A 27,179-nucleotide genomic window follows, 5' to 3' on the forward strand; every position below is an offset into this window, starting at 1 on the left:
TCAGAGGGACACAAATTTCTGCACTCTGAACTCAAAATCTTATCCTCAGTCTCTAAGCAGTTCCATCTGCCTCATGATCCTTAGATGATGGCCACTACCAGCACTATAACTTCTACAGACACTAGTCTCTGTTCAGGGCACTGAGGTATTCTTTGTCAATGTAGCATACCATGGGGAAAAAGTAAAATAATACTAATACTAGTAATAATAATAACAACACTCCAACTTAATTTCCACAAGGCCTCACCTTCCTTTGTATCACTGCAAAAATTATCTTTTCAAGGTGTTACAAAGGGATGCAAGGGATGCATAGTCCATTTAAAGGAGAACAAAACACACTGGAGGCCCGTGACTGAGGCTAAAATTAAACTAAGCGAAATCTAGAAGTGAATTAATATAAGCAGTTTTGACTTGAGACTCAAGGGACTGGAATAGCAAAGAGGGGAATTTTTCCTTTTATAGTTTGCTGCTACTTTTTGGCAATTACGAACAAAGAGCCATCCTTAAACAGAGCACTTGGAGAGCATCTTTAAGCAGGCTCTTTCATTCCTGTTTGGGAATCTGAACAATAGCAACCACAATAAAAGAAACTTCAAGTCACAATAAATACATTGTTCCCATTTAATTAATGTTTTCCCAATACAACTGGCGTGTAAGAGGTCAGAGAAAAAGAAAATTGTATACTATAGAGATCATGCTGTCAGGTAGCACATTAAAAATATTAAAAATGTTTTCTATGACTGTTCTGCAACAATAAAAAGTGTTTCTATAAATACATTAGCAACAAAAGGAGGGCTAAGGAGAATCTTCAACCTTTACTGTATGTTGGGGGAAACATAGTGACAAAGGATGAGGAAAAGGCTGAGGTACTTAATGCCTTCTTTGCCTCAGTCTTTAATAGCAAGACCAGCTGTCCTCTGGGTACCCAGCCCCCTGAGCTGGTGAACAGGGATGAGGAGCAGAATGAAACCCTCCTAATCCACGGGGAAATGGTTAAAGACCTGCTACACCACTTAGACACACACAAGTCTATGGGGCCATAAGGGACCCACCCAAGGGTACTGAGGGAGCTCATGGATGCATTCCCCAGGCTACTTTCAATCATTTATCAGCAGTCATGGCTAACCAGGGAGGTCCCAGGAGCGGTTAGCAAATGTGACGCCCATCTACGAGAAGGGCCAGCAGGAGGATCCAGGGAAGAACAGGCCTGTCAGCCTGACTTCAGTGCTGGGGAAGTTTATGGAGCCAATCACCCTGAGTGCCATCACGTGGCATGTACAGGACAACCAGCTGATGAGGCCCAGTCAGCATGGGTTCACGAAAGGCGGTCCTCCTTACTGAACCTCATCTCCTTCTAGGACAAGGTGACCCACTCAGTGGATGAGGGAAAGGCAGTGGATGTTGTCTACCTGCACTCTAGTAAAGTCTTTGACACCATTTCCCACAGCATTCTCCTGGAGAAACTGGCCGTTATGGCTTGAACAGGCATGTCCTCCCCTGGGTGAAAAACTGGCTGGCTGGCCGAGCCCAGAGAGTGGTGGCGAATGGACTTACATCTGGCTGGTGGCCGGTCACAAGTGCCGTTCCCCAGGGCTCAGTGTTGGGGCCAGCCCTGTTTAATGCCTTTATCAAGGATCTGGATGAGGGGACCGAGGGCACCCTCAGGAAGTTTGCAGATGACACCAAGCTGGGCCGGGGCGTGTTGATGTGCTTGAGGGCAGGCAGGCTCTGCAGAGGGGTCTGGGCAGGCTGGGCCGATGGGCTGAGGCCAATGGTAGGAGGCTCAACAAGGCTCAGTGCCGGGTCCTGCACTTGGGTCACAGCAACCCCACGCAGCGCTACAGGCTTGGGGCAGAGTGGCTGGAAAAAGGGAAAGGTGGCCTAGTGGAAAAGGTCCTGGAGGTGCTGGTTGACAGCCAGCTGAACATGAGCCGGCAGTGTGTCCAGGTGGCCAAGGCAGCCAACAGCATCCTGGCTTGTATCAGAAACAGCGTGGCCAGCAGGACCAGGGAAGCCATTGTCCCCCTGTACTGGGCACTGGTGAGGCTGCTCCTCGAATACTGTGTGCAGTTCTGGGCCTGTCATTACAAGGAAGATGTTAAAGTGCTGGACCGTGTCCAGAGAAGGGGAACAAAGCTGGTGAAGACTCCAAAGTAGCCTGGAGAAAAGGAGAGTCAGGGGAGGCCTTACCACTTTCTACAACTACCTAAAAGGAGGCTGTACCAGGGTAGGTGTCAGTCTCTTCACCCAAGTAACAAGTGATGGGACAAGAGGAAATGGCCTTGGGTTGTGCTAGGGAGGTTTAGATTGGATATTAGGAAACATTTCTTCCCTGAAAGGGTTGTCAAGCATTGGAACAGGCTGCCCAGGGAACTGGTTTAGTCACAGTCCCTGGAGGCATTTAAGACATGTAGGCATGGCACTAGGGACATGGTTTAGTGGTGGACTTGGCAGTGCTGGGTTAACAGCTGGACTGGATGATCTTAAAGGTCTTTTCCAGCCTAAATGATTCCATGATTCTATACATCGAGATGGGACTAGCAGAACAGCACATGCACCAACCAATTATTTGTAAGTGGGAAGCTGAACCCTGTAATCTCTTTATCATCATGTCAGTGAGTTAACGGTCATTACCATGAACAGATTCTTAATTCACCAAGCAAGTCAAGATGTCACTGATTCTTTTCATATGGTAATACTGATGCTTTACACCACAATTAAAATGAGTACAGATTTTTTAGCTTTACCTGAGCTTAGCTGCAACCTTTCAAATTGCAACCACCCTGAAGTCTTATTAGAGATACTGCTGTAAGACACTATTCTCCTTATGACCAAACATCTCTTTCTCTCACTCCCTCTCATCTAAATACAGGATAAAAGGCTTAGAGGAGGAACCTGTTAGCTGAGAAAACCCTTTCCTACATAGTGTAATGCTACTGTCCAGAGCAGAGCAACTGGAGCTTAACATGTGTTTTTGTTCAGGATTACCAAAACTCCAATGAATGTTGCTTTCCTTTTTCAGCACTAAAAACATTCTAACAAACATCCTCATGCCAGCAGTTACATACTTTCAAAAGAGCAAGCTCCCATTGGGCTTTGTTTGTTATCAGCAAAAAGTTATTTTGCAATCATTTGACTTCCAGCTCCCCTCCCCCAAAGAGTAACCACCACCACTGCTGACTTCTTCAGTTTTTGTAAATAATTTACTTTGTCCAAACAAACATAGAAATCAGTTTTCATTCAAATACGTGATGAACTCTAAAGCTGGACTTACAAAGCATTTTCTTTTTCAGGTTAAAGATATCCTTGTGTATTTAAATTGGATGGTAGTGGTGGTTTGGCTTGGTTTTCAAAGGATGCTTCTAATCCTACCACTAAATAAAAAAATAAAAAATAATCAAAAACTGGACTGCAGCTAAGTGTGAGAACATGTAAAACAGAACTGAGACCATGCAGGGCATTGTTGATTTTGGATCCTAAAAGGAATTTTATTAAAAGTTCAATGATCTTCAGAGGCTACTCCCTCAACCTCATGATTTTCTGTGTTATCTCAGGACACCTCACGTACAGCAAAATGAAAAAAAGAAATAACTAAGTCTCAAGTCAACTTCCTCAATAATCCCCATATAAGTGTTCCTATTTCTTCTTTTAAACTGACAAAATCCAGTGAACTGGGGAAGGGAGAGTGAGCACAGGGAAGGAACAGCTTCACCTCAGAGAAGTACTCCAAGCTCATGTACACTTCACTGTAGTCCTTTCTTGGGACAGAAAACCCATTCACCAGTAAATTTATTAAATATGGGTGTTGATGAAAGACTGTGAGAACACTGGAAAAAAAATGAAGTAGGCTGTGAGTGCTGCCAGCAGTCCCTGTTTGCACTGTTTTCTCCTCCTGAAGGAGTAGCCACTGAAGAGCAAAGTCACATACCGTAGGCTGTCCTTTATCAATATACTTGAACATCTGCGTTGCATCTATCCGGGGCCAAAACAAACCCGTGACCAGCGGAGGAAGGCTCTTCACTACAGCACCATTTTCCACAGCCCTTCTTCTTTATGAAACCATATTTATTGGTATGAACCAAGGTACTGCCAGCTGGCAAGACACAGACATTAACAACCCATATGGTAATCTCCTATGCATAAAAGGGGAACTTGAAGCCAAGATTTTACAGTATGATTAATGATTTCTGGGTGCACAGTTCAAGTTACTCTGAAGAAATGCTGAGTTTGGCTTCTGGAAGAAAAAAATAATTAATTAAAAAAAAATTATCAGGCTCCTTTAACAACTCTTAAGCTAAACCAGCTTTGGGTTGAGGTACCCAAATCACTGGTGGTTTTGGGATGGTTGCCACGAGGCCTTTGAGAAAGCTACCTTGGGAAATGAATGAAGCTGCAATACATCACATTTAAAACCTGGCGTTCTCACTTCACATTGCTCTTTGGTCTTTGCCCAGCCAGCCTTTGGGAGCGGGTTAAAGGTGCATGTAGAGATAGAAAAATACAAAGGTCTTTCCAAGGGCCCAGGCAGGCAAGTGAGTTTCCATGAGGTAGGCAAGGGTATGAGCCCACAGGTGTACTACAACAGCCCCAGTGCATGCTCTTAACCCTATGGTACACATGAGGTATCCTACCGGGAACACACACATGGTGGGTGCCATCGCCATCCCTGCCGTAGCTCACTCCACAGCCCGCAGCCTGTGCTTGCACCCTCAGCACCCATGCAGCCATTGTCATGTGCTCTGGCATGTCCTTCTTCGGGGCTGAGAGGCTGACTGCCTGCCCTGCTGGTGCTCCACGCCCCATGGCAGGGCTGCCACAGTCACCTCACCCGAGAGGAGAGCTCGCCCCCTTGAAGGAGTGGGGTGGGCTTGGATTGTCTGTGCTGTGTGACATAAGACAGACATGGGCAGCTTAGGGCAGCTAATTTGCCATCAGTGACTGTGAGGATTGGGGTCCAAACCCACCCAACAGTGTTTGGTTTTGGCTAGGCCACTGTGTGGTTCTCATGCACCACTGATCATTTAAACATCAATCATTGTTCACTCCGTGCCACGACAGCTACAGCTTGGTCTTCACACAGGTCTTCTCTCTCTCTGCTCTCCATCTTTGCTCCCCAAACCCAAGACTGTGCTTTGGCCTCCTGCTTACCTTCAAAGCAGCTGCTCCTCTCTGAGCCATCAACCAGTGTGGATGGCCACCAGATGCATTATCTAAGCCAGCAGCCACCCTGGCTGGACTCATCGAATATGACAGCTGCCCTTCAGCAACAGTTCAGTGGTAGCCAAGTGCCCACTTGGCCACTGGGTTGACCTCCACTACCTTTGCTTCCCTGATGGACTGGGGCCCCTGAGAGAGCTGATAAGCCCACCTTAGCTGTGCCTCTGGAATGGACAGTGATAAAGACCAGGTCCTTTTTCATACAAACCCAACAGATAAATTGGCATAAAGGACAGAGGGAAAATCTAAACAGTGTTAAGAGTCTCTGTGCAAAGGCTGCTGAATCCCACTGAAAAATGATTTAAGGGAGCATATGACAGCTAGGAATAGTTGTCTCAGCCCACTGAACTTCAAGTCTCCCCCTCTTCTGACATCTAATATGCCACCCCCCAAATTGAGCTCTGTGTGTAGGGGCCATATGTGATAGCTATGCTGGTTAACCACTCCAGGGATATACCTGCACCAAAAAGATGCTGACAAGAAGCATGCAGGCCACCTGCTCTATCCTGGCACTGACTATCAGAAGGCAACAGAATAACATGCTTTTTTTGTCTTAATATTTAACTGGTTTTAGACCTTTGACATGTTTACAGCTCAGCCTAAAACGCCTGATAGGCATCAGTTTGTGTACTAGGCACACTGGACCCATTCAGCAGAACCTAGTTTTACAAGTGAGATGAAGCTCAGCCTTCTTTCCACACTCACACAAGATATACATCCAGACTCAAAAAAAAAAAAAAAGAAGCAATGCTTCACATCATTTTGCTAACCAAAGATGCAAATCAAACGGCACTGGCAGGCTGTTCTCCTGCACTGGCAGGCTGTTCTTCCTCAGTTCTGTAAAGAGTTTCCATGCAGAAAACCTCTCATGTGCCTGCTGAATTCTTTCTTCCACAGCATTCTGTTAAAAGTCTCAATTTGGAAACAAAAGAAAAAAATATAGTACTAATGTACTAGCTGTTTTCATGTTCTGGTCAAGCCCATCATAGCCACAATACCTGTAGTGCAACTATCCACCAAAGAGAAACTTAAACTCCATGGAATTACTGCTACAGCGTTGAAGTGTGTAAGCTGCCAATGCATTCAGAAAGTTAATAGATTTGTTTATGGACTAGACAAGGCTTAATTAAACCAGGCAGCTCTGAAGAATAGTAAATCCTCTCTCCTCCTATCTTTCCCTCCCCCTCCTTTTTTTCCCCCTAAAGTATCTTTCTCCTAGTGGCTTTCCTCTTCCTAATAATCCCATCACAAATGACAGATATGTTATCAGTCATCACTGGGATTTGACACGTTCTTAATACCTGTCATGACAGCTCTGAAGTCTGCATGCTACCCCATTGTATTCCAAAGCATTTGCAGGAGGTAATGGACACATCAAGTAGCAGTCAATGGCTCTGCTTTATTGGACTGCTGAAGGCTTGCAATATAGAAGTAGACACTTAAAAAACCCTAATCCATAATTATTTGAAGGTACGCACAGAATAACTAAATATAAAACAGCACAAATGACTTTTGCACTCCTATGCCTATGATCATCTTGGCCACATTTGTAGAATTTATTATTATATATTTATTGCTAAGAATGCTTTAATATTTAAGAAAAGGTACCAGTACTGGTAATAGTGAAGATCACCTTAATAATCCAAGGTCTTCATTGAAAGGTTCAAAGTATTATACCCAGGCTGGTAACACGGTATTGCTATGCCCATGCAGGGTCTCTGCTGGTTCCTTAGGTCTCTGCTTTACCTTAATAAAGAACCTGATGCAGAAGTGAGGTACAATTCAAGGCTAGAACCAGAGCTGAAATCAGAGGTGAACACCTGAATTGATATGAAGACAATGGGATTGTGAAGTGTGTCATTCACAGTAACTGTCAATACTTTAAAAGCAAAGACCAAATATGAGTGTAGTAGAACATGAGTTTGAAAAAAGAGTGTCTCCTTGACGGGGACACAAGGAAAAGACAGCAATAAGGACAAGGAGCACCAAGGTTTTGTATGAGTCCATTCCTAACTCCTGCTGATTTCTGTCGACTTCTTAATGCCGCTAGTTTTGTTTTCCTTTGTTTGGGCCCTGAAAAGAGCTGGGACAGATACAGCACTCCACAACACAAATTCAGTACAGAACTCTCTAAACAGATGTATATTCTTTTAGTCAAATGCTAGTATTACTTCAGATTACTCTGGTCACCTGTGCGCATTAGTTTTCAGGCACAAAAATAAAATGATTTCTTACTGTAACATTTCTTTGGAGCCTTAAACTTGCAGAAGACTTTCAGTTTCGCTGAGCTATTGCAAAGCATCGTATAGCCAGTTTCTGTCAATGGCATATGAGCTGCATGACACATTAGTAAATGCAATAGCTTGTTGTTCTCAATGCATTAACAGTTTTGCACAAAAGCAGAAAAAACCACCCCCAACAAAAACAAAAAACCCACACAGATTAGAGACAATGCAGCCCTGTGCATGCAAGTAACTTAAGGCCCTTTCAGCAAGGCAATAAAGCTAAGGCAGAATTGTGAGCTGGAGTCAAAAGGAAGTGTCCCATTGACATAATGAGCTTCAGAGAAGGTCTGGAGTGAAGATGACAGGCAAAACACATTCAGCTACCTAAGTGACTGCATGTCCTTTAGTTAAAATTTTTAACCAGTACTAAGGGTCTCAAGGGATTGTTTTAATCCACATGAAATTGATGAGAAAACTGGGCTCTTTTACAGTGCAGTTTTATTTAGGAGAAATGCAAGAGTAAGTCTTGCACTTGTAAAGCACTCAGGAACAAAGTGATAGCATTTGTAGAGGGGGGGATGTTGCTCTCAGAATGCAGCTTGACAATGCAGCAAGCTCTCTTCCAGGGATCTAAACCACTGCAATAACAGCACTGGTCAAGTATAAACTCACCCTGCTCGCTGAAGCACTTTCAAAAAAGCTAAAAGGCTACGTTTGTATCAGTAAGCTTCACACCACATCAGCTACTGCCTGTTCTTGAGCAGCCAACATAAAAACATACCACAAACAAACTTGGTATCTTATTTTCTGATCATGATCTTATGCAAGGGCCTGTTCTGGATCAAATTTGTACTGCTGGCTGAGCCTGGGTTGCACAGAGGCAAGATCATGGCAGCACAGCCTCACTGAGAAGTCTTCCCAGCAAGTATTCCCTCCTGGCTGCACTCCAAGGAGCATTACTGCTTCTCCTGCTGTCTACATTCCCAGTTATTCCTTTCATATACCCTCTCAGCTGTAAGTAAATCAACATGCCAATCCCTTGGGACACATGGCTTAGTTTATACTTAAGACTTGCCACTCTGGTTTGTGCTTTGGACATTGATTTCCATTGTCTCAGCTATCACTCAACAAAAGGGCATTTAATTGCTGTCTCATTTAGTCTGGGGGAGAGGGGGAGAACAACTTTTACCAGCCCTCTGATTGATGGCAGCCATTACACCTTCTAGCACAATACGGACTTATTAGAAGGGCGATTTACATGTGCAGAGTTCATTGCCACACAAGTGAATCAGACTTGCAGCTACGCTTACTTGAACAACTTTAGAAACAAAATCTTCACGTTAAATTAATTTGCAGAAATGCCACACTAGCCACCCATTTAAAAGGAAAACTTGGAAGATTAATGAAGTTTGAGCAAAGCTCCTAGAAAGAAAAGAAAGTTTAGTGGAGATCTTAGTTTTTGTTTCTCTTTTTGAACACTACCATGTAGGTGTTTTAATGGTTGTAAAAAAAAAAAACAACACACACATGCAAAAAACCCCCTCAAACAACCAAAAAACCAACACTGATTTATACTTACTTACACATGTCTAACACCAGGAAACACTTCATATCTACTATGCATCGAAGTTCATAAATACATACTACAAAAGGTAATGCTGAAAATTCCATAAACTATTTTCTTCTCTTGTATGAGCATTTCTACTTTCTTTGTGATAGAGGAACAAACAAAATTAATACCCACATTTAATATCCTCCAAGTTCTGTGCATCAATGAGCCACATACTCCAGCGTTCAAGCCAAACTGCTGACAGTGGATTTTTAGTACTTGGCTCATTTTATTAAAAAGCACAAGCACGCTAATCTTCCTTTCAAAGGAACAGAGCTCAAGAAACAACTACATCAGTGAAGGCTTCTTGATATATTACTTTAATCAGTCCAGTTACGTGAAACTTGCATTAATTTCAGTAAAAGTTTGATGTAGCTTGATTCAACTTATCAAAACATTTAATCATTGCAAAATCTAAGAACAGGCATCTCTTAAACATCAGACTTTCCAGGCAGACACAGAAACAAGCTGAGGTACTGGGTATTATCAGACACGCCTTTGTGCATTTTTTGGAAGATTCACCATGGGAGAGGCAGATCAAGAAAAGCCAACTTTCAGTGAGGCAACAATGTACAGTCAAACACGCAAGCACTCACGCTGCCTCAGGTGTGAAGTGCTAATCCTGGACGGGCAGAGGCTTTCTGAAACCATGTTAGCTATATCCACAAAAAAAGTGGTTCTAGCTATTTTCAGAACATATCCTGTGTTACTCACATAACTGGTTTAAAATTCCACAGCAGAATTACTCTGCTATTACTTGCTTTCAATGAGTCCACCTTTACTTTCACATCCCCCATAGGACCCACCTTTGCTCCTTAGTGATACTCATTTTCCCTGATGAGTATATGTGAATAAGCTTAAATAGTGGCTATTTTCATGCTTTTCCCTAATTTCAAAAAATCTTGATTTTAGATACGTAAATGAATGTGTGAAGGCAGAATGTGCTGTTTTGTTTTAGAACAGCTGTCTTCACTTTTATTCATTCTGCAGCTCACATGCACATAAAAATGTATTTTGACCCCTCCTTTTCCCATTAGTTTTTAAGGGGAAGTAAAATGTAACACACAGAGGCATCCAAAAAAACCTCCCCAAAACCAACATCTAAACAAAAACGCTCCCCAACTGGCATGCAGCCAGATACTAGCTAAACGCTAGAATACACTTGTTTCCTTAACTTGCCTCTGTATATTTTATTTTCCTTTCCCACTGTTTAATTTCTCTTTGGTGTTGGGCTGGAGACATATTTCTCTTGCTGGAAAGGCTAAGTGCTATCTTCCAATAAGGACAGTCTATGGACAATTATTAGCGATAGCTGAGATAATCCCAGCGAAACGCCTTGCCTTCCCCTCCAGGCTCACGCCAGGCTGGAACCTGGCAGCTCCCAACAGCAGCACTTCCAGGAGCGTCGCCAGCACCAAGCAAGCTGCCAAAACAGTCTTAAACCACTTTGCAGCTAAAGAACAGACTCAGAGCCATGTCTGTGCCACCCTGTCAATCTTTGCTTCAGGACTCTTTGGCCACTTGAGGATAAAGAAAATTCTTAGTTTGAAGGAGGTTTTACAAGCTGGTTTCGGAGAAGCCTGTCAAGTCAACGTGTGCTAATCAATGTGAACAGGTCCTGATAAAGAAGTTGATCGAATCTCTCCGATCATCCTCAGAGACGCAGTCAAACACGTGCACCTTCAAGATTCAGGTCAATCACACATCTGCTCAGCATTCCCCTGGGAGACTCAGAATGTAAGTGCAAAATTAGGGCAAGCACTAGCACAGCAGTAGGCTGGAGCATCTTGCTGGCAGAGACACAAACCTGCTCTTCTACCCACCACACCATCTATAAATAGGTTTATGAATACAAAACCTCTGCCAAGCTGTTCGGGGTTTTTTTTTTTTTATTTGCTAATTTTTAATGTCTCTTGAAAGATTGGCTCCTAGAAGTTTTGTCTCCATTAGTAGTAATAAACATTTATTATATGCTCCAGCAACATCTGAAAGTCTTGATGAATAGCAACAAATTTGTCTAGAAAAATAGAATATAATTTCCCATTTAAAAAACTCCAATGCATTATATAAAGGTAAAAGTGAGCTTACCTGAAAACAAAAATTTCACATGAGAAGTCTGCATGCACACTGCAGCTTGGGAGAGAGAAACCAACTTCTGCTGGGACTTCAGGAGGAGATGAGGCAGTGTCAGTGTTTAGTCTTGTTCAGCTGTGCTCCAGCGGGTACCAGGCAAGCCCCAGAATGGAGCCCTGGGCTGTTCCCCTTGCTCTTCTCACCTGGAACAACAGGACAGGCTCTCAGCATCCTCAGCACAGGACTGATGCAACTTTTTGCATTCGAGACCCAGCGATGGATGTTTACACTGCCTGACTGCTGGAGATTCAACACAGCCTTATAAAAGGGGAAACTAATTACAGCTGTCATTACCAATAAGCATGGTTCTCTGTTTTTCTTTACTACAGGTGCCCTCTCAACTTAAAAGGTCTTGCGGACACGCAAAACACTAGAAAGCTATTTACAAAGCATCCTAACTCTCCCTTGGAGGGACCACTTTTCTAGAAGATAATAGTAGACTCATAACAAACTTACTCAAGCTCCATCTGTGGCAAGAGCACTTTATAGTAAGAATTGACTTTGAGCTGCCAGTGGCTGGGTGACCAAATCAACCAGTGCTAATTTCAAATAGAGGCATTAACCAAGGTCTTAAATTACCTTGTACTTTCACCTAGTACCATTCTCTTGCATCTCCCTTTTTCCCCTTTTCCTCCCAACCCTTACATAGTTCACCATCCATTTTCAAGGATGGATGCCTAAATGAAGCCATTTATTAAGGCTCAATTTTCAAAAGCAATGTCACCTTGCAGTTTCCCTTCAGAACTTTACTTCTAGGGGCATATTCTTAAAAAGCCTACATCTATACTTATTTCAACTTTCTGGGGGATAATTGAGTATGGCAAGTATGGTTTAGCCTGATAAAATTTTTATTTCCATCTAAAAATAAAAGGAAATGCATAGTAAAGAACTTCTTTCCTCAGCCTCCCTTCCCCCCCCCCCCCCCTTCTGAAAGGTGAAGACAAAGGAGACATATTACAATTCAATTTTTTCCCTTTCAAAAATCCCAGGAAACTCACCATCATATATTTAAGTTTTGAGCTATGTGGACTACTAAATACTTCATATGTTCCCAGCAACCTGATCTCACTGGCCCTGATCTGAGCAAGGTGTTGGGCTATATGACCTCCAGTGGTCCCTTCCAATGTAAGTTATCCTATGATTTATTCCAAAGGGAACAAAGACTTGTTTGTACCTCTCAGTAATACAACCCAACCTTTTTTCATGTTTACCACCATTTTTACTGTATGCATATTTTCCAACATGAAGTCTTTCAGTAGTTCAAATCTATAAGCATTTTACATATGAAAACTCTTTAACAGGTACTTTTAACCTTAAATTAGCAGAAGTATCTTTTCACATGTCACAGATTGAAAGGATTTAACACAATTAGGTAAAATACCCTGGAAAGAAAACTAAGAGAATGCATCTTAAGTCCTCTGTTAGGTAATGCTAAGGAAGGGCTTGGCAGAAAAGAAGACCCTAAGCTGCTGGTATTTACTGTAGAGGAAGCACCAGCTTCACAGTAATACATTTTCTACCTGTGATTCTGAAGTCAGGACACTATTTTTAAAATCAGCCTGAGCTTTTGTGTCACATGCAGCTGTCAGACCCATCTGCAGCAAAAGCAGTGGGACCCCTTGCATGCACACCTCTCCCTGCCACCACAGCCCTCCCAGTAATGCCTCCTTTCTCCACTAAGGGAAAAGGTCACACACAAGCCTCCATCTCTCTTGAAGCATCCCGCAGCCAGCTCCCAGCCCTGAGCTCTGGCTGCCTCCATAATGTCCATGAGCCGAAACTTTTAGCTGGCTGGCAGGTTTACTGAGCAGTAAAACCTGACTTTTCAAAGAGTCTCTCTCAGAAGACAGACTTTCTTAGGATTTTTTCCCTCCAAAATCATTAAGCATATCTGTGTTTCTTGATTAATACTAAACCCGAGAAAAACTTCTGTAATGCAGAAAGATCTCTTTCTGTTTCTCTGTGTACCTGCTCTCATTAGAGAGAAATAGAGACATTATTTAATACATGAGATATCCAGGAATAAAGTGCAAGAATTCCAGTCCTAAAACATCATAAAGACAGGATACTGAAAAAAAAAGTAAACATATTTTTTAATCATTAAGGTGAAGGAACGCCATGTGAGGTTGGAAAGTTCTCCTCAAGTCCAAAATTTCTCTTGGTCTTCAAAGTCTAACACTCCCATCATCTCTGTCCTCCTCTGCCTTCTCTCTTCTCCAAGAACTGCAGATACTCTCTCTCCAAATCCCAACCAGCACATCGGCCATCACTCTATCACTGCTACTGCTACAAGGGAACACAGAGGCAAGAAAGCGGTAATCCCCTCAGAAAACCACTCACATAGGTCTACGAAGCAAGGGGATACACACGTTCTTTCTTCCTTTGTTTTTCAAGAATCACAGGTACTGCTTTATTCTAATAAAACTATTTCAAATAAAGAGACAGCATCAGTTTTAAAGCTGAGCCTTAGCCTCAAGCAGTCTAAAGAGACTGTTAGACACAGAGGACTTTTTTTTCCAATACCCCCATAGTTTACCTCAAAGCTTATTGTATTAAGTGGGAATAGTTGAGATGCAAAGTCAAATTTAAACACCCTGGGAACAGCTGTACTGATGCGCAGCTGGCAAGCAGGTCTGCTGCAAGGATGCGGTTCTGCACATGAAGTCCCACGAGAGTGGGATTCCTAATAATGTGTAGTAACCAAGGCATGGAATTGAAATTCGTTCACGAGTTAGCTTCCAGCAGCAGAGAGAGGAAGTTTTGTTCACTCCTCTAGAAGGAGGACAACCAACACTGTTCAAATCAAAGCCTGGATCCACAATCCTCTGTGCTTAATTAGAGGATCATGAAGAGCACAAAATGGCATTGGACACAAAAAACCGATCATTTTTCAAGTAAATTTAGTGAAGTGAGCACAGTTACATTTACAAGCTACTCTCCTCCATCCACCCTTTTTTCCTTGTTAATGATACAGAGTTGGCTGCAGATGCAACAAAACCTGTCAGCCAAATGCAGCGCGTCTTAAAGCAAATCTTGCCCATTATTCCAGCTGGCTAGATGAAGGTCGCTGACACTGCTAACACCTCTGACATTGTATAATCAATTGCCAGCATTTACAGAGGAGAAAATACTATAGCTCTTTTCAATTAATTTTAAGCTAGCTCTCTCTGATAGCCAAAATGTGAAACATGAGGCAACCTAGCAAGCCAAATATTAGCAAGATTAGTTTCTGGCAGCCAATGCCATATTCTGTTTGTATATAAACAATTGTAGTTTATCCGCCTCTTTAAACTAACTGCAATATGAATCATCATAAGGACAGCAGCAGACAAAACAGCCAAACACTTGTAGCTGAAGAAAAAACTCATTTAATTCTCAAAGCAACTACGCATATCAGACTATCAGCAGGTTGCTAACACCAAATAGCTATTTGAGAAATCTAGTATTTTGTGGAAGAGACTCTTAGAAGAGAGGCTGGCCTTTACCTGTCCCTTCAGTGCTGGTAAAGGATGACAAAGCTTTTCCCGTACACTGCACATTCATCCTGTGCCTGCTTTCATTTTCAGGACAGAAACAGTGAGTGCTGCCTTTTAAACTATTCTTGCATTGATTTTTAACAAGCTGTTATATTCCACTGCTATGAGTGAGGATGGAGAGCTAAGGAAGAGATTTTCAAACAATACTTTGTAAACAGTCCACAAGTCCTGTCTGATTTATAAACTGCCAATGCACTGGATGAGTTCATGAGCTGGGAAGCCCTGGTTTTGACAGCACTGCGCGCTTACCCTATGGTTCAAAGCAATAATTTTGAATTAATACGGCGCCTCAGAGAACATGGGGATCTCCAACTGAAGGCCTCCTGAAGACCTGTATTTCTGTCAAAATTCTTGTTCTTGACAGTTCTTCTCATCCTCCAGCTCCTAATTCAAACAATCACTCAGTTCTTGCTTTTCATAGGAGCTGGTTGCTGTACAGTGTAATGTTTGTGTCAAATAGAAATTTCAAAGGCATTCCAATTTCCACAAATAATTGTCATTAGGAGAACAAAAGAAAAAAAGGATGTATTTTTGTAAGAAAAGAACCATTTCCTGATGTTTAGCATAGGCTGGATAACGGTCACGGGCAGCATCTTGGCTCAGCAGGCAAAACTAGTAGGTGGTAAATGAGAGTGCTGTGGAGGGGACAAATCTTCTTCCAGGGGGGAGAGGGGGCAGTGCCTGCTACAGGAGGCACCCTGACGGCAGGAGATTTATGCATCCACTCTTGTGTCAGTCTAGGAGGAGGGAATCATGCAGGGCCAGCTGCAGGGGTGTGCGCTGCTGTCGGGAAAAATTAGAAGTCTAGCAATGAACTATAAAGAAGGGAGAAATGACAGGGTGAATGAAAACCCCATGATAAACCCATTTAGGCTCTCTTCTCCCCAGGATGAAAGATGCAGTTTAATCTCTTTGGCATCCATCCTGACAGAGTACTGAAACAAATATGCCTAGATATGCACAGGCGCACGCCCCTAGAATGTGCAATGACAACGTCCACCAAAAGGTTCCCTAACTGCAAAGGATACTGAGCAAGAGTCCTTTTTTCTGCACATTTAGCTAAGTTCTGGGGAAAGATCAGAGCACACCAAGATGCTTTTGATCAGAAGAAATCTCACCTTCTGCCAAATGCCGTCTTTGTGTAAATACCTTTGAAAGAAAGTTTTTCCCATTTGAATACCTCGGGGGAGTGGTGGGTGAAAGGGAGAGGAGTGAAGAGATGACCAGACTGTAAGACAGTGAAAAGCAACCGAACTAAGGCTCTAGTATTTCACTTATTTGACCAAAGAAGAACTTTCCAATTTCATGTGGCATTCCTTTGCCCAAGAGAATTTCTGGCTGTGTCAGGCAGGTCTGCATAACTTCTTGTCCTGTTTAAGGTAGAGGTATTTTTTTTCTCCTTCATTAATACACTCACAGAAATGAAATATTCCAAATATTTTTTCATTGTGTTTGGTAATAAAAACAGAGTCAGGCTCTTGGGTCATACTGGTATTGGCTAGCAAGGGAATAGGGAAAGAGAGGGCAAGGAGTGCAGTGGTCTTTAATACACTCCCCAAAGCCCCTAGTTACAATTCTAGTCCTAAGCCTATAAGGGGAAATGTTTGGTAATTTTTCCTTTTGCTGGACCTGACCACTGTTAAAGTCTGGTGGAAACCCCTCCTGGAATGCTAACGCCTTGCAGAAAGCCAGATGGTACAAAATGGGAGCTGCCTGGAGGACACCTTCCTGGTGGAGAAGGGAGGGAGGAATGTACTCTGATACTTTATTACGAGTTACACATAAGGACCCATGGCAGTAGCCACATTTTTTACTCAGGCAGAAGAAATACATTTTGCCCAGAATGCCAACATGGTAAATTAAGCCACTGTATGTCCTTCAGTATAAGCTCTTCCAGACACAGTTTTATGAGAAAGTTTTGTTCATTTATGAGTGTGAGAATTAGCAAAAAAAACCCCAACAAACCACCACAAGACAATTCAATTGTAAAATTCTTCCTTTCCACTATACATACACATTCAGAAACATAGGTATTTATTTACTTTTCTTTAAAAATACTTAGGTATAATTTTATTATTTTTTGGCAGCCGTTTTATAAGTTTTCCTAGTGTCATCATCTATCCAGTGTAAAAAAGATGCTATCAGGTGTCAGATTAAGACACCACTGACCATATTCATAACTACTTGGTGTTATACAAGTGCTTACACCTGTACAGTGTGGCTTTAACAGCTTTGAAAAAACACAAACACTCAAAAATATAAAAAAAGCACCCCAAACTGATAGTCTGGGAGCTTGAGACAGTGATTCACTAACACCATGAAGGTGTAAATGTGGTACTGAAGAATGTGGCCCTGTGATGAACTAAATTGGAAGTTACCTACATGCATGGTAGCTCAAAGAATGTAACTCTGAAGGCCACTGTTTGATCAAAGTTATGTGAAAAACCACAGAAATAAACCACAAGTTTTTACAGTGAGTAACAGAAATAAAACTGGAAAATTCCGAAACTACAAAACCATATAATTGTCAAAGTGCGAACAATACTTCTTACAGCTACACAGCTATGTTTCACTTTTTTTTTTTCCTTAAAGAAAAAAAGGAAGGTAAATGTGTAATATTAATATCAATTCAGGAAATACTTTCATAGTAAGATATCAAATATATTATGAACAGAGCGAAAAGGAACACAGTTATTTATCTGACTTGAAAACAGCACAGTGTCAAGTTAATTTAAAATTCAATTTCAGTTTAAAGCATTGCAAGGAAGAAAGAACCCTGTGTATCATAAGTTGTAAATTGAAATCCTGGCTAGGTTTTTGTCTGTCAGCTAGTTGTGTATCAGCTATAAAGCCAGATTGCAAGCGCTTCTTTTAGGAGATTGGGCTGCAAGTCTCTCATAAAGTACGTTCGGAGAAGTTTGTCATTTAGTATGCCCAAAGGTATTTTATTTAAACTTTTCTCACAGTCCATTATTTAACAGAAAGCTGGTGTTAAAATAACCCAGAGGTATCTTCTGAAAGGTACAGTATGGATGCAAAAGCACAGGGGGTCTTACTCTGTGGAAGTCCCCAAGAAGGTCTATGCAGTATTCAAATAAACATATCTCTTACAAAATCAAATAAGCAAAAGTAGTTTGTCTGCAAAAACAGCTTTTAGGGTGACATGATTTTTTTTTTTAAAAAAAAAAAAAAGGAAACAGGTGTCGTCGTCCCCCCCCCCCCCTTTCTAGAAAACACACCCACACAAAAATGCTTCATTAAAATTCCAATAAAACCTTGAATATGATGGTTTGAAGGAAAAAGCAGAATACTTTCCCCAGTTTTCTGGGATGAGGGATAAATAAATCTGATGGAAATGACATTTAATATGCCTCACAACTAAAAACTGAATGAAAGCCTCCTCAGATTTGGAACATACTATAAAAAAAAGTGACCCAAGGACAACAGCTGGGCTTCCAATCTGCCCCTTTCCAGCTCCAGGAGGTTCCTGCAAGGTGCAGCAGCCAGTCTGATCAGAAAGGCAAATTCTGCTCATCAGCCATCAGCCACTAATGACCCAGCTGGCCCACAGACAGAAACAGGACTGAAAGGGCACTGAAAACCTGCACAGATTAAGAAAATAAATGTATATCCCTGACCTCTGCTCCTCCAAAAGGAAGGCAAACTGCCATTTAACAGCTGGGGCTATTTTTATTTAGTCACACGGGCCCTTAAACCTCCTTGTACAAACACTTTGCAAAACCTCAAAACCTCACTGAAGGAGAAGATAAACACCTTGGAAAGCTTTGTTTCTGGCAAAGTAGAACTTAAGGTGTGAGCAAATTGGTACTCAACAATGGGTAATATTCAAGGACATGAAATTTATCCCCACTGACACATCCACAGCTGGGAACCAGTATGAACAGCTTCCTTGTGCTGATCCCAATCACTTCTGTTTTGAAATGGAGGGATGTGGAAAACATTATTAGAGGTGACAGAAAAGTGTTTTCTTGTTTCAGTAATGCCTTTTATCCCATCTTTGAAAACTACATAATTATGTGTAAGTTTATAATAAATACCCATTATATATAATTACATTTACATTTTTCATAAAGCAATAATTTCTAAAAATGCTGGAGGATTAAGAGAAGCTAAGGAGGGAGGAATTTGATACAGCACGAGATGGAAAAGAACCTGTTTCCCCCTCACTTATGCTTTTTTTACATACATCTGGGCTTCCTCCTGCTCCCACAGCAGAGCACGAGACTGTAGTTATGGCCTGTCTCCACTTCCCACTGAAACCCTCCCCATTTAAATGATGGCCTTTTTGCCTTACCATGCGTTTTTGGACCTCCAGCTCTGAGGTGGATTTTTATAAACTTTTGCTGGCACGTAATACGGATACTACCACCACTGCACCAATATTTATACACGTGGTGTTACAACAATATACCATCTGCTTTGATGTACTGCTCTTTCCTTGCCTCCCACTCCATCGGAAATCACAATGGATGTTCAGCAGTGATAAAGAACCCTACTGACATCATCAGTATGCAGTGGCATCGTCAAAAGGTTTCAGTCTGAATTACTCAGTGTCCTTTGCAGAATGGCCAAAACAAGCCTCAGTGTTGCTTAAATTTCTGTGGAAACTAGGAAATATTGTTTAATTAATTTTTTTCCCACTGAAATAACCGAAATTTAAAAACAGGCTGCATCTGTTACCAGGAAAACCAGGCCGCAGCATGCGGATGTTGCATACAAGAGGATACAATACTTGCTTTCTTTCCAAGATATCCTTTATGCAGCATGTGACTCTCTATACTAATGCTACTCTTTATTAAAACTTTTTTGGTTGCCAGATGTTGTGCAACACAAATAAGGAGGACTCGAAGCTGGAAATGCCAGCTGCTCCTAGGTATAATCTGCCATGGGACTAAAGCAGCCTGAGACTGGAACGCTCCTCATGTGATGGAGGGAGCCTTCTGTGCGGAACTTGAGGCTTCTGTTTCTTGCCAGTTTGATGGAGGTTGGGAATTCAAGGTTTACTGAACACTGTAGCACTGTTTGATGGGCCCAACCAGATTGCAAAAGTGAGAAGAGATGATCAGACGCAGACACAAAACGTGATGTTTTCAGACTAAGGCTTGCCATAATAAAAGGTTTGGGTAACGTGATGAAATGCTGCATCAAACACTGGCCCACAGCGCACATAAAAGAAAACAGCGGTGCAGCAGACGAGCACAAGCAGGCTAAGAGTTTGCATTTCATTTTCGATCCCTTCATCTTTAAAAACTAAACAGATCGCTTTAAAATATTTTCAAATGTTTCAAATGTTCCCCTTACATTCGGTTTGTACACAAATGATAAAGGAACTGCAAGTGTTCCAATATTACACTAAAAGAATTTTAAAAGTTGTCTCCAAATTGGAAGTACTTCAGAAAAAAAAAGAAAAGATATATATCAAAAAACCCAAATATATAATCAACTTCTTTGAAGTCACTTTCCACTCCACTAAGGCATTTATACTAATTGGCAAGTTTCTCATTTCATCTTTTCAGGCACAGATCATTTCTGAATGACTGAGATTTAGGATACACTATTTTAATACTGATGGTGTACTTAATGAGATCAGATTTTAATAAGATTCTAGGCATTTATGCTCCAGAAAGTCTTTGACTTAGGGGTATATTTTTACAAAAAAAGGAAGGTGGGTATCATAGAGTTTTCTGTGTATCATAGAGTGAGCCTGTTCAGATCATTATAATCACCATTTGTAATCCTATTTTATGTATCATATGGTACAAGCAAAAACCTCAAAAATATATCAAACCTTTATACTAAAAAAGCCTGCAGGTCCATTTTTTTCCCCTGTTCTCAGCATATACAGAAAACTCTCAGTAAACAGATGTGCTGTGGAGGATAATAACAAGTAACTTGTGATTAACTTAACCAGATCTAATTTGACCAGCAAAAAGCTTAGCTATTTCCTAACTTGTTTATTGACCACTAACAGAGAAACACTTCAGCATCTGTGTCAGGACTGATATTCTAATTTTACTATTAACACTCCTTTAATCTGTATCCTGCCTTCAAAATACATAATGATGAAAAATAACTTGTGATTGCATATGTAGAGGTGCCAATAACTGCACAAATGAAGCAGCAGAATTCTTATAGCCAATAAGCATATGTAGAGCTACTGCTGGTTGCAAGTAAGACTGCAATGTGTCCAGATGTTAGACTATATACAGCTAAGCATGAAGGCACATCATCTTTTAGTAGTATAGCAATTTCAGCCTTGTGGTGATTTTCCTACAGAAATACAACCGATTAGTATTCAATTTTGAGCCGTACCAGAAATGGTCCTTCAATAGTTGCAAGCACCTTGATCATTTACAGCAGCTTTTTTAAAGCAGCTAAAATGAAAAATTTAAACAGACAAGAATGCTTTATTCCTGCACCATTCCCGAGTTTATTCCGGCTCCTGTTTCTGTGCACTTCTCTCCTTCACTTGGGCCCCATCCAGGCCACCCTCTCTGGCAAGAATCCCTGACCCACATTTGGAGGACAACTTGGTGGTGGGCTTCTGCAGTTTAGAGCAGCCAGCCTAAGATCACCTGCACCACTGCTCTCTCCAGGCTAACGGCACCGAGGTCTGTATAAAGCACCGCTTGCTCAGAAGGACAACACAAAGAAAAGTGTGGCTGTAACAAGGAGTTAATATATTAGCATTGCTCACAAGGAGTCATGTGTCTCCTGCATGAAAAACCCTGCAAGGGTTTCCCTGCCTGCTCAGCTGTGAATTGAGACTGTGTCTGGGAGCTGTCATTTGCTACAGTTTGAAGTTCTCTTTCTGCAACTTCAATGAGGGTAGAAAATATTTGTGGCTCCTCTCTAGGAAAAACTGTCTTCAGAACCTACAGAAGGTATTTTATCACTTCACCTACTCAGCCTGGAGCACAAAGCCACAGACAGCTCAAAGAAAGAGATGCACATGCAATCTGCCAACACTACAGTCACTGAAGGTGCTGTATATCTCCAAAGCATCTGATGTTGTCCATACTGATTTTACCTGCTACTCTGATTGAGGGAACTCATATTCTACAGCTATAACCCAATTGTTCCCTGCAGAGAGAACTGAAACATAAGCGTAACTGAGTTTCTGTACGTTCCCAGCAGAGTCTTCCAAGTATTTTCCATAGGTTTAGCTGATTGAGAAATTAGTTAACTATCTCCATCTTAACTTTTCTTTAAGATGCCAAGGATAAAAGGAGACTTTGCTCCCACCAGAAAACCTTGTGTGTGTGCAGAGCTTGTGTCAGTGCTAGTTGCTATTAAATCCTCAGAACTACACTGCGAGTCAGCCTGAAGAGGTATCCTCCTATCGCCAGGTATTAATCAGTTCACAAACACTGTGTACCCAGGAAAGGGAAAGAAACTGTTTCTTATGATACAGAATTAGTGCCAGGATATAAAAGTATTATGCCTGCACATTATTATTCAAGTTCAAACATACCCTCACCTAATCTAATTCTGAAAAATAGTAGCTTCAGTTACAGACTAAATACTATTGAAATGAATACTAATAAATAGCCTCCAAATAAATAAGAGCGAGATGTTTTTGTCTTTGCCAGGGAACTATTACAGGGGTCTTACATGCAGACAGGATGGCATACCACGATACAGAATCCATCACTGCCACTTAACATACAACTCTCTTGTAACGTTGTGTTAGGAGACAGAAAGTCAAATAATCTCTTTCGCTCTGATGAAAGCATGAGGAAGTTGACTCGGATAAAAGCAGGGAGCAATCTGTTTAAACAGCTTGGGTCCGAAGTTGAAAATTAACAAAATCAATAACAAATACAGACTTGCTGCTGGAGAATCTGCCTTGAGCATGACATAAAAAAACAGGATGAAATATACTACAAAGATATTTCATGCCAGAATATCCTATATGTGAAGTTCATGTAGACCTTCAGCTGTTTTAATTTACATTTGTTTATTCATACATAAATCTATACAATGCCCATTGTTTGCTAGATATGATGGCGTTAAAGAAGCTTTTGGCTAATGTAGATGTAATGAAGAACAGAGTAAATTGGTAGTTATTAGAAAAACAAAGAAATAAAACAGATAGCGAAAGCCCTCAATATGTTCCCACTATTTAGGCTCCAGTCTTTGGTGACACAATACTGGCACGTACCTATTCAGGTCACGACTTTATCTGAACTAGTGATGCATGCAGAGGGAACACAAATACGCCTGCATCTTGCTGTCACAAACCAATTTTTCAAGAACTGGCCATTCACACCTTTGGGAAGACACATTCAACAAGTCCTCTCTGCCTTTTTAAGGAAAAAAAATAAAAAACATGCAATTTATGTTAGCAAGGTAGGAGAAATAATATCTTCCCACTCCATACATGGAAGATTCAGCATTAATACCTGTACAGAAGTGAACAGAAATGTTGACAAAATAGGTTAACGCTGAATCTGGATTTGGATCACTGCAACACAACCTTTCAATGCCTCAATAGTTAAAGGCGTGAAAGGAGCTGCAAAGAAAGTAAACATGGTCTTTAGCTGATAAACGTACTCAGAAAAGAAAGCAAATCCTAAAATAATCACTGCAGGCTTCTGAGAAAAGATATTAAATGTTCATGGACATCTACACAGACAAACTGCAAAAACTCCCCCATTAACCTGCCTGAGCTCTTCTGAAGTAAAAACAATCCAAAACACCCCAAAGTACCTTTCAATTTCCAAAAATGTTTTCTATATTAGTCAGAGAGAAAGACCAACAACAGCTCACGTTACCTTATAGTGAGGGCAGGCAAATGTTTAGAAGCAAAACATCCAAGTTTGAAGTGTGTCTGTGAACACAGATTTTACTAGATTCTTTAAAAATGCAAAATTATTGTCATCCTAACGACAAGAAACACACAGCACAAATCACCGATTTTATAACTGACTTCTTGCTAAAATTCAAGTGAAGATAGCTTTGCAGATTTTTATGCTCCTCATGGAAAGGCCAAAATTTTCCAGAAGGAAGAGGGAGGCTGACAACATATTAAGCTAGCCAAAATAAATAGTTTCAGATTCTGATTCATCAAGCAGAATACTGTGAATAGTATTTATATCCCTCTGTAGCAAAAAAACAAAACCAGAACAAAAATCACATTCCTTGAACGGTCTTTGCTCTTCCTAAAGATTCAGAGGGGCTTATGTTGATCTGCAGTCCTGTGAGCAGAGTGACTTGGGGTCTTGTGATTCCATTTGTCATGGAGCTCAAAGCATTTGAACAAAACTCATGACACCCACCTGGCCAAGAGTTAAAGCAACCCTTAAAACGGAATGAACCTTCAGGGTTCTTGGGATGGCTACAGGCCCATAAAAAAACAATTGCATCATGCCCTAATTACTCCAGCTGACTCGATGCATGAACTGGGATCCCTCTGCAAGCATTTCAGCACATTCTGTAATATGGAAAATTAAGGTGTTGTATTATCTTTTCCAGATTTGACAGCAAATTGTTCTACATAGCTCATTTAAAATAGAGCCACTATAAAGAGAAAAGAACAAATTATAGAGGACAGGACATACGGAGAGCAACTTTCAGGTATAACATTGGACTGTCATATATGGCTCTCAAAAATGGCAGCACTATATTCCTGCTGCACTATTCCTCCCCCCCCCCCCCCCCCCCCCCGGAAATTAATCTAAGTTAATTTCAGTGAAATAAGATCTGTTATTTTCCCTCAGTAAGTAACACCACAGTTATTCTTGCCTCCTTGTAAAAATGAGCAATCTCTGCAGCAGATGATCTATAAAGTTTCCAACTTTCCTGGGAGGAATAGTATTTTATTGTTCAATTTGGTTTCTCTATAATATGTATCTCGGTCTTCAGTAGTGATGTATAAAGGGTTTTGATCAAGCAGTTTAATATTGGGGAAAGCAAACTTGTATTTTATAGGGAAAACATACATACAAGGACACAAACATCAACACAGATTTTTAAGAGGAAGCTGCAGTTTCCTATATTCATATGTATCTCTTTATATGTACCTTTATTGTGTGTGTACATACGCATTATAGATATGCTAGGAATAGCAACAGTAACTCTGCAGGGTTGTCTCTTTCTCACTGTAGACTTTCCTGGAATTCAATCAGTTACAAGGACAGGCAAACATCTAAGACGCTGGCAGGTAGCTGCTCATCGTTTAGGCAAAGCACATACTGCTGGCTAATTTCATGCCAAAACATAATCATAAAGACTATATATTAATTCAATATAAACTGAGGTTGGCAAGCACTTATGATAAAGTGCCACACTGTAACATAAAACACAATAGGTGGTTGTTTACATTTCCACACCAGGCTGTAAAGAGAAGCAGCTGAGGATCAGAGATGTCCCCTCAGCAGCCCTGGCTAGTGGGCTGCCATTTCCAACACAAGGGCAAATCTGCTGTCAGGGAGGAAATGCTGCAGCTTGCCCAGCTGCATCTGCTCAGATTTGGGAGTCAAAGCCTTACACAGAAGACTGGAATCAGAACTTTAGTGAAAAGCAAAGGCAAAAAGCACTAAAGCATGTTTGCAACCTTGACTGCTAGTCCTGCATCTGCAATAACATCATCCCTTCTCCCCATTCCTGAGCCACTGTCTGGGAGACTTTTCTATTCTATGGCATTCCTTGCAAGGTTTTCATTCCACTTCTGTACACAAAGACCTTCCCAGGATGTATTTGCTTTCTTAACTCCCTAAAAAGATATTGCATGTCTACTTTGCACTTTTCAAACTACCTTCCCCTCATTTACAGCCCAGTTCCACAGCAAGCTCTGGGAGAGTGCACTGTGCTTGTGCCCTAGAGATGTCTCACATGGGCTAGCACATTTATTTATGGATTGCAATGCAATCCTGTAGCACAGAGGTAAACAAATTAACAACCCAGTCCCTCCAAAGACACCTGAAGACCTAAAATTAGTTTCTTGTCATGAGAGCCTGCCAGCAGTTAAACTATCCAGCTTTATCACCATAATTCAACAGCAGACTTCTTTTTATACAACAGGATGAAAATAAATCCACTAGTAACGAACATTCTGGGATGCATCTGAACACAGGAACTGGCAGATAAGAGCATAGCACATCTATTCAGCCAGTGCACTGAACTCAGCATTCCTGTGGTCAGAAGCACTTTGACTCCTCAACCTCTACCCCAGTTAAATTTCTCTTTTGGCTTCTCTGTCATGACTGTGGGGCAGGCAGCAAATGCATTGGCTTCCCCAGGGATGGTACAAAGCGCAGCTGCTCCCTGGTGACACGCAAGAGGAAACTTGGGCATTTTTTTTCCTTTGAATCTCAGGTCAGATCTACAGGTCACCCTACGTACACAGGACTTCAAGTGGAGGTCAGCAACTTGTCTGTTGCACGTAATGAAACTTGTTTTACAAGCTTGTCTAGGCAGTAAATAATTAAATATCACTTCTCAGACTGAGATTTTCATTGTCCTGAGTTGCCTGACAATAGGATTTTTCTCAGTCTGGTTTGTTCCCAAGCAAATGTGAAATTTGAAAAAAGCTACCACTGATAATTCTACAAGAACCACAAAGCAACAAGAAGGGTTCAACTACCAATAGCTTTTATGACAATAATAACAATTTCTAACACAAGTTCCAAAAGTATACCCAGGTTTCCATCAGCTTGTTGGCAATGGTAATGTTAACACACAAACACAAAGCATTCTGCCTTTGTTTTTATGATAGCCAAGATAAATCCAGAGGCAGGTCTGAACTACAGTTTTAAATTCAAATCAATTTTTTTTCTAGTCAGAAATACATGCAAGTTACCATAAGAGTATCTGTAGATACTTTCCTAATCTGGAAAACTCATTAACCAAATAAAAGTATTATGCGGCTGTAATTCCATGTATTATTTTAAATTATTCCTACTGTTTCACAATATATTAAGAAGCACCTTGAGCTCACAAAAAGTTACAAACTCCCTGAATGAGCCAGTACCATGCAAACTTTTCAGATGTGGGACAAACCTATTTTGAGGATCTGAAATCCAGCATACAAACTAGCAAAGTATGTGCCTGCCTCCACCGTAACAGCACTTAATACAGCAGCCGCCTTGCAATGTCCAGTTGAAGAACATATCCATGTTTTCAAACCCATAAAATGCAGTGTATTTTACTCTGCCCCATACTGTATTTTTTTCATAAATAGCAGACACCCCACATTAGGTTTTGAAGAAAAGAGCAGAGATACCTGAAAGCTTGCTTTTGTGCAGCCAGGTACAGGACAGAGGTACGGATATGGCTTCCCACTGATAAATAGGGTCAGGGTTGTAATCTAAGCAAGTGGATTCTTTTACTCACTTGTACAACTGTCCCAAATTCCTTTCAGGCTGTGGTAACTGTTCCCAAACTCCGCAAACCAAAGGGAGAGGAGGAAAGGAAAAAATCTGGCTCTCGGTACAG

At 41.2% G+C, this 27,179-nt stretch overlaps 1 protein-coding gene across 1 annotated transcript in view; it reads right to left on the reverse strand.

Annotated features, from left to right (window-relative positions):
• The window catches only part of PLXNB2 (plexin B2), a 267,979-nt gene that overhangs the window by 174,314 nt on the left and 66,486 nt on the right, over positions 1-27,179 (reverse strand). The window contains exon 3 of the mRNA XM_037387648.1: positions 11,140-11,327. The gene's annotated coding sequence lies outside the window, so the exon portion shown is untranslated. The remainder of the gene's footprint in view (positions 1-11,139; positions 11,328-27,179) is intronic.

Source organism: Falco rusticolus, chromosome 5, assembly GCF_015220075.1.
Source record: "Falco rusticolus isolate bFalRus1 chromosome 5, bFalRus1.pri, whole genome shotgun sequence".
Lineage (NCBI taxonomy): Eukaryota > Metazoa > Chordata > Aves > Falconiformes > Falconidae > Falco > Falco rusticolus.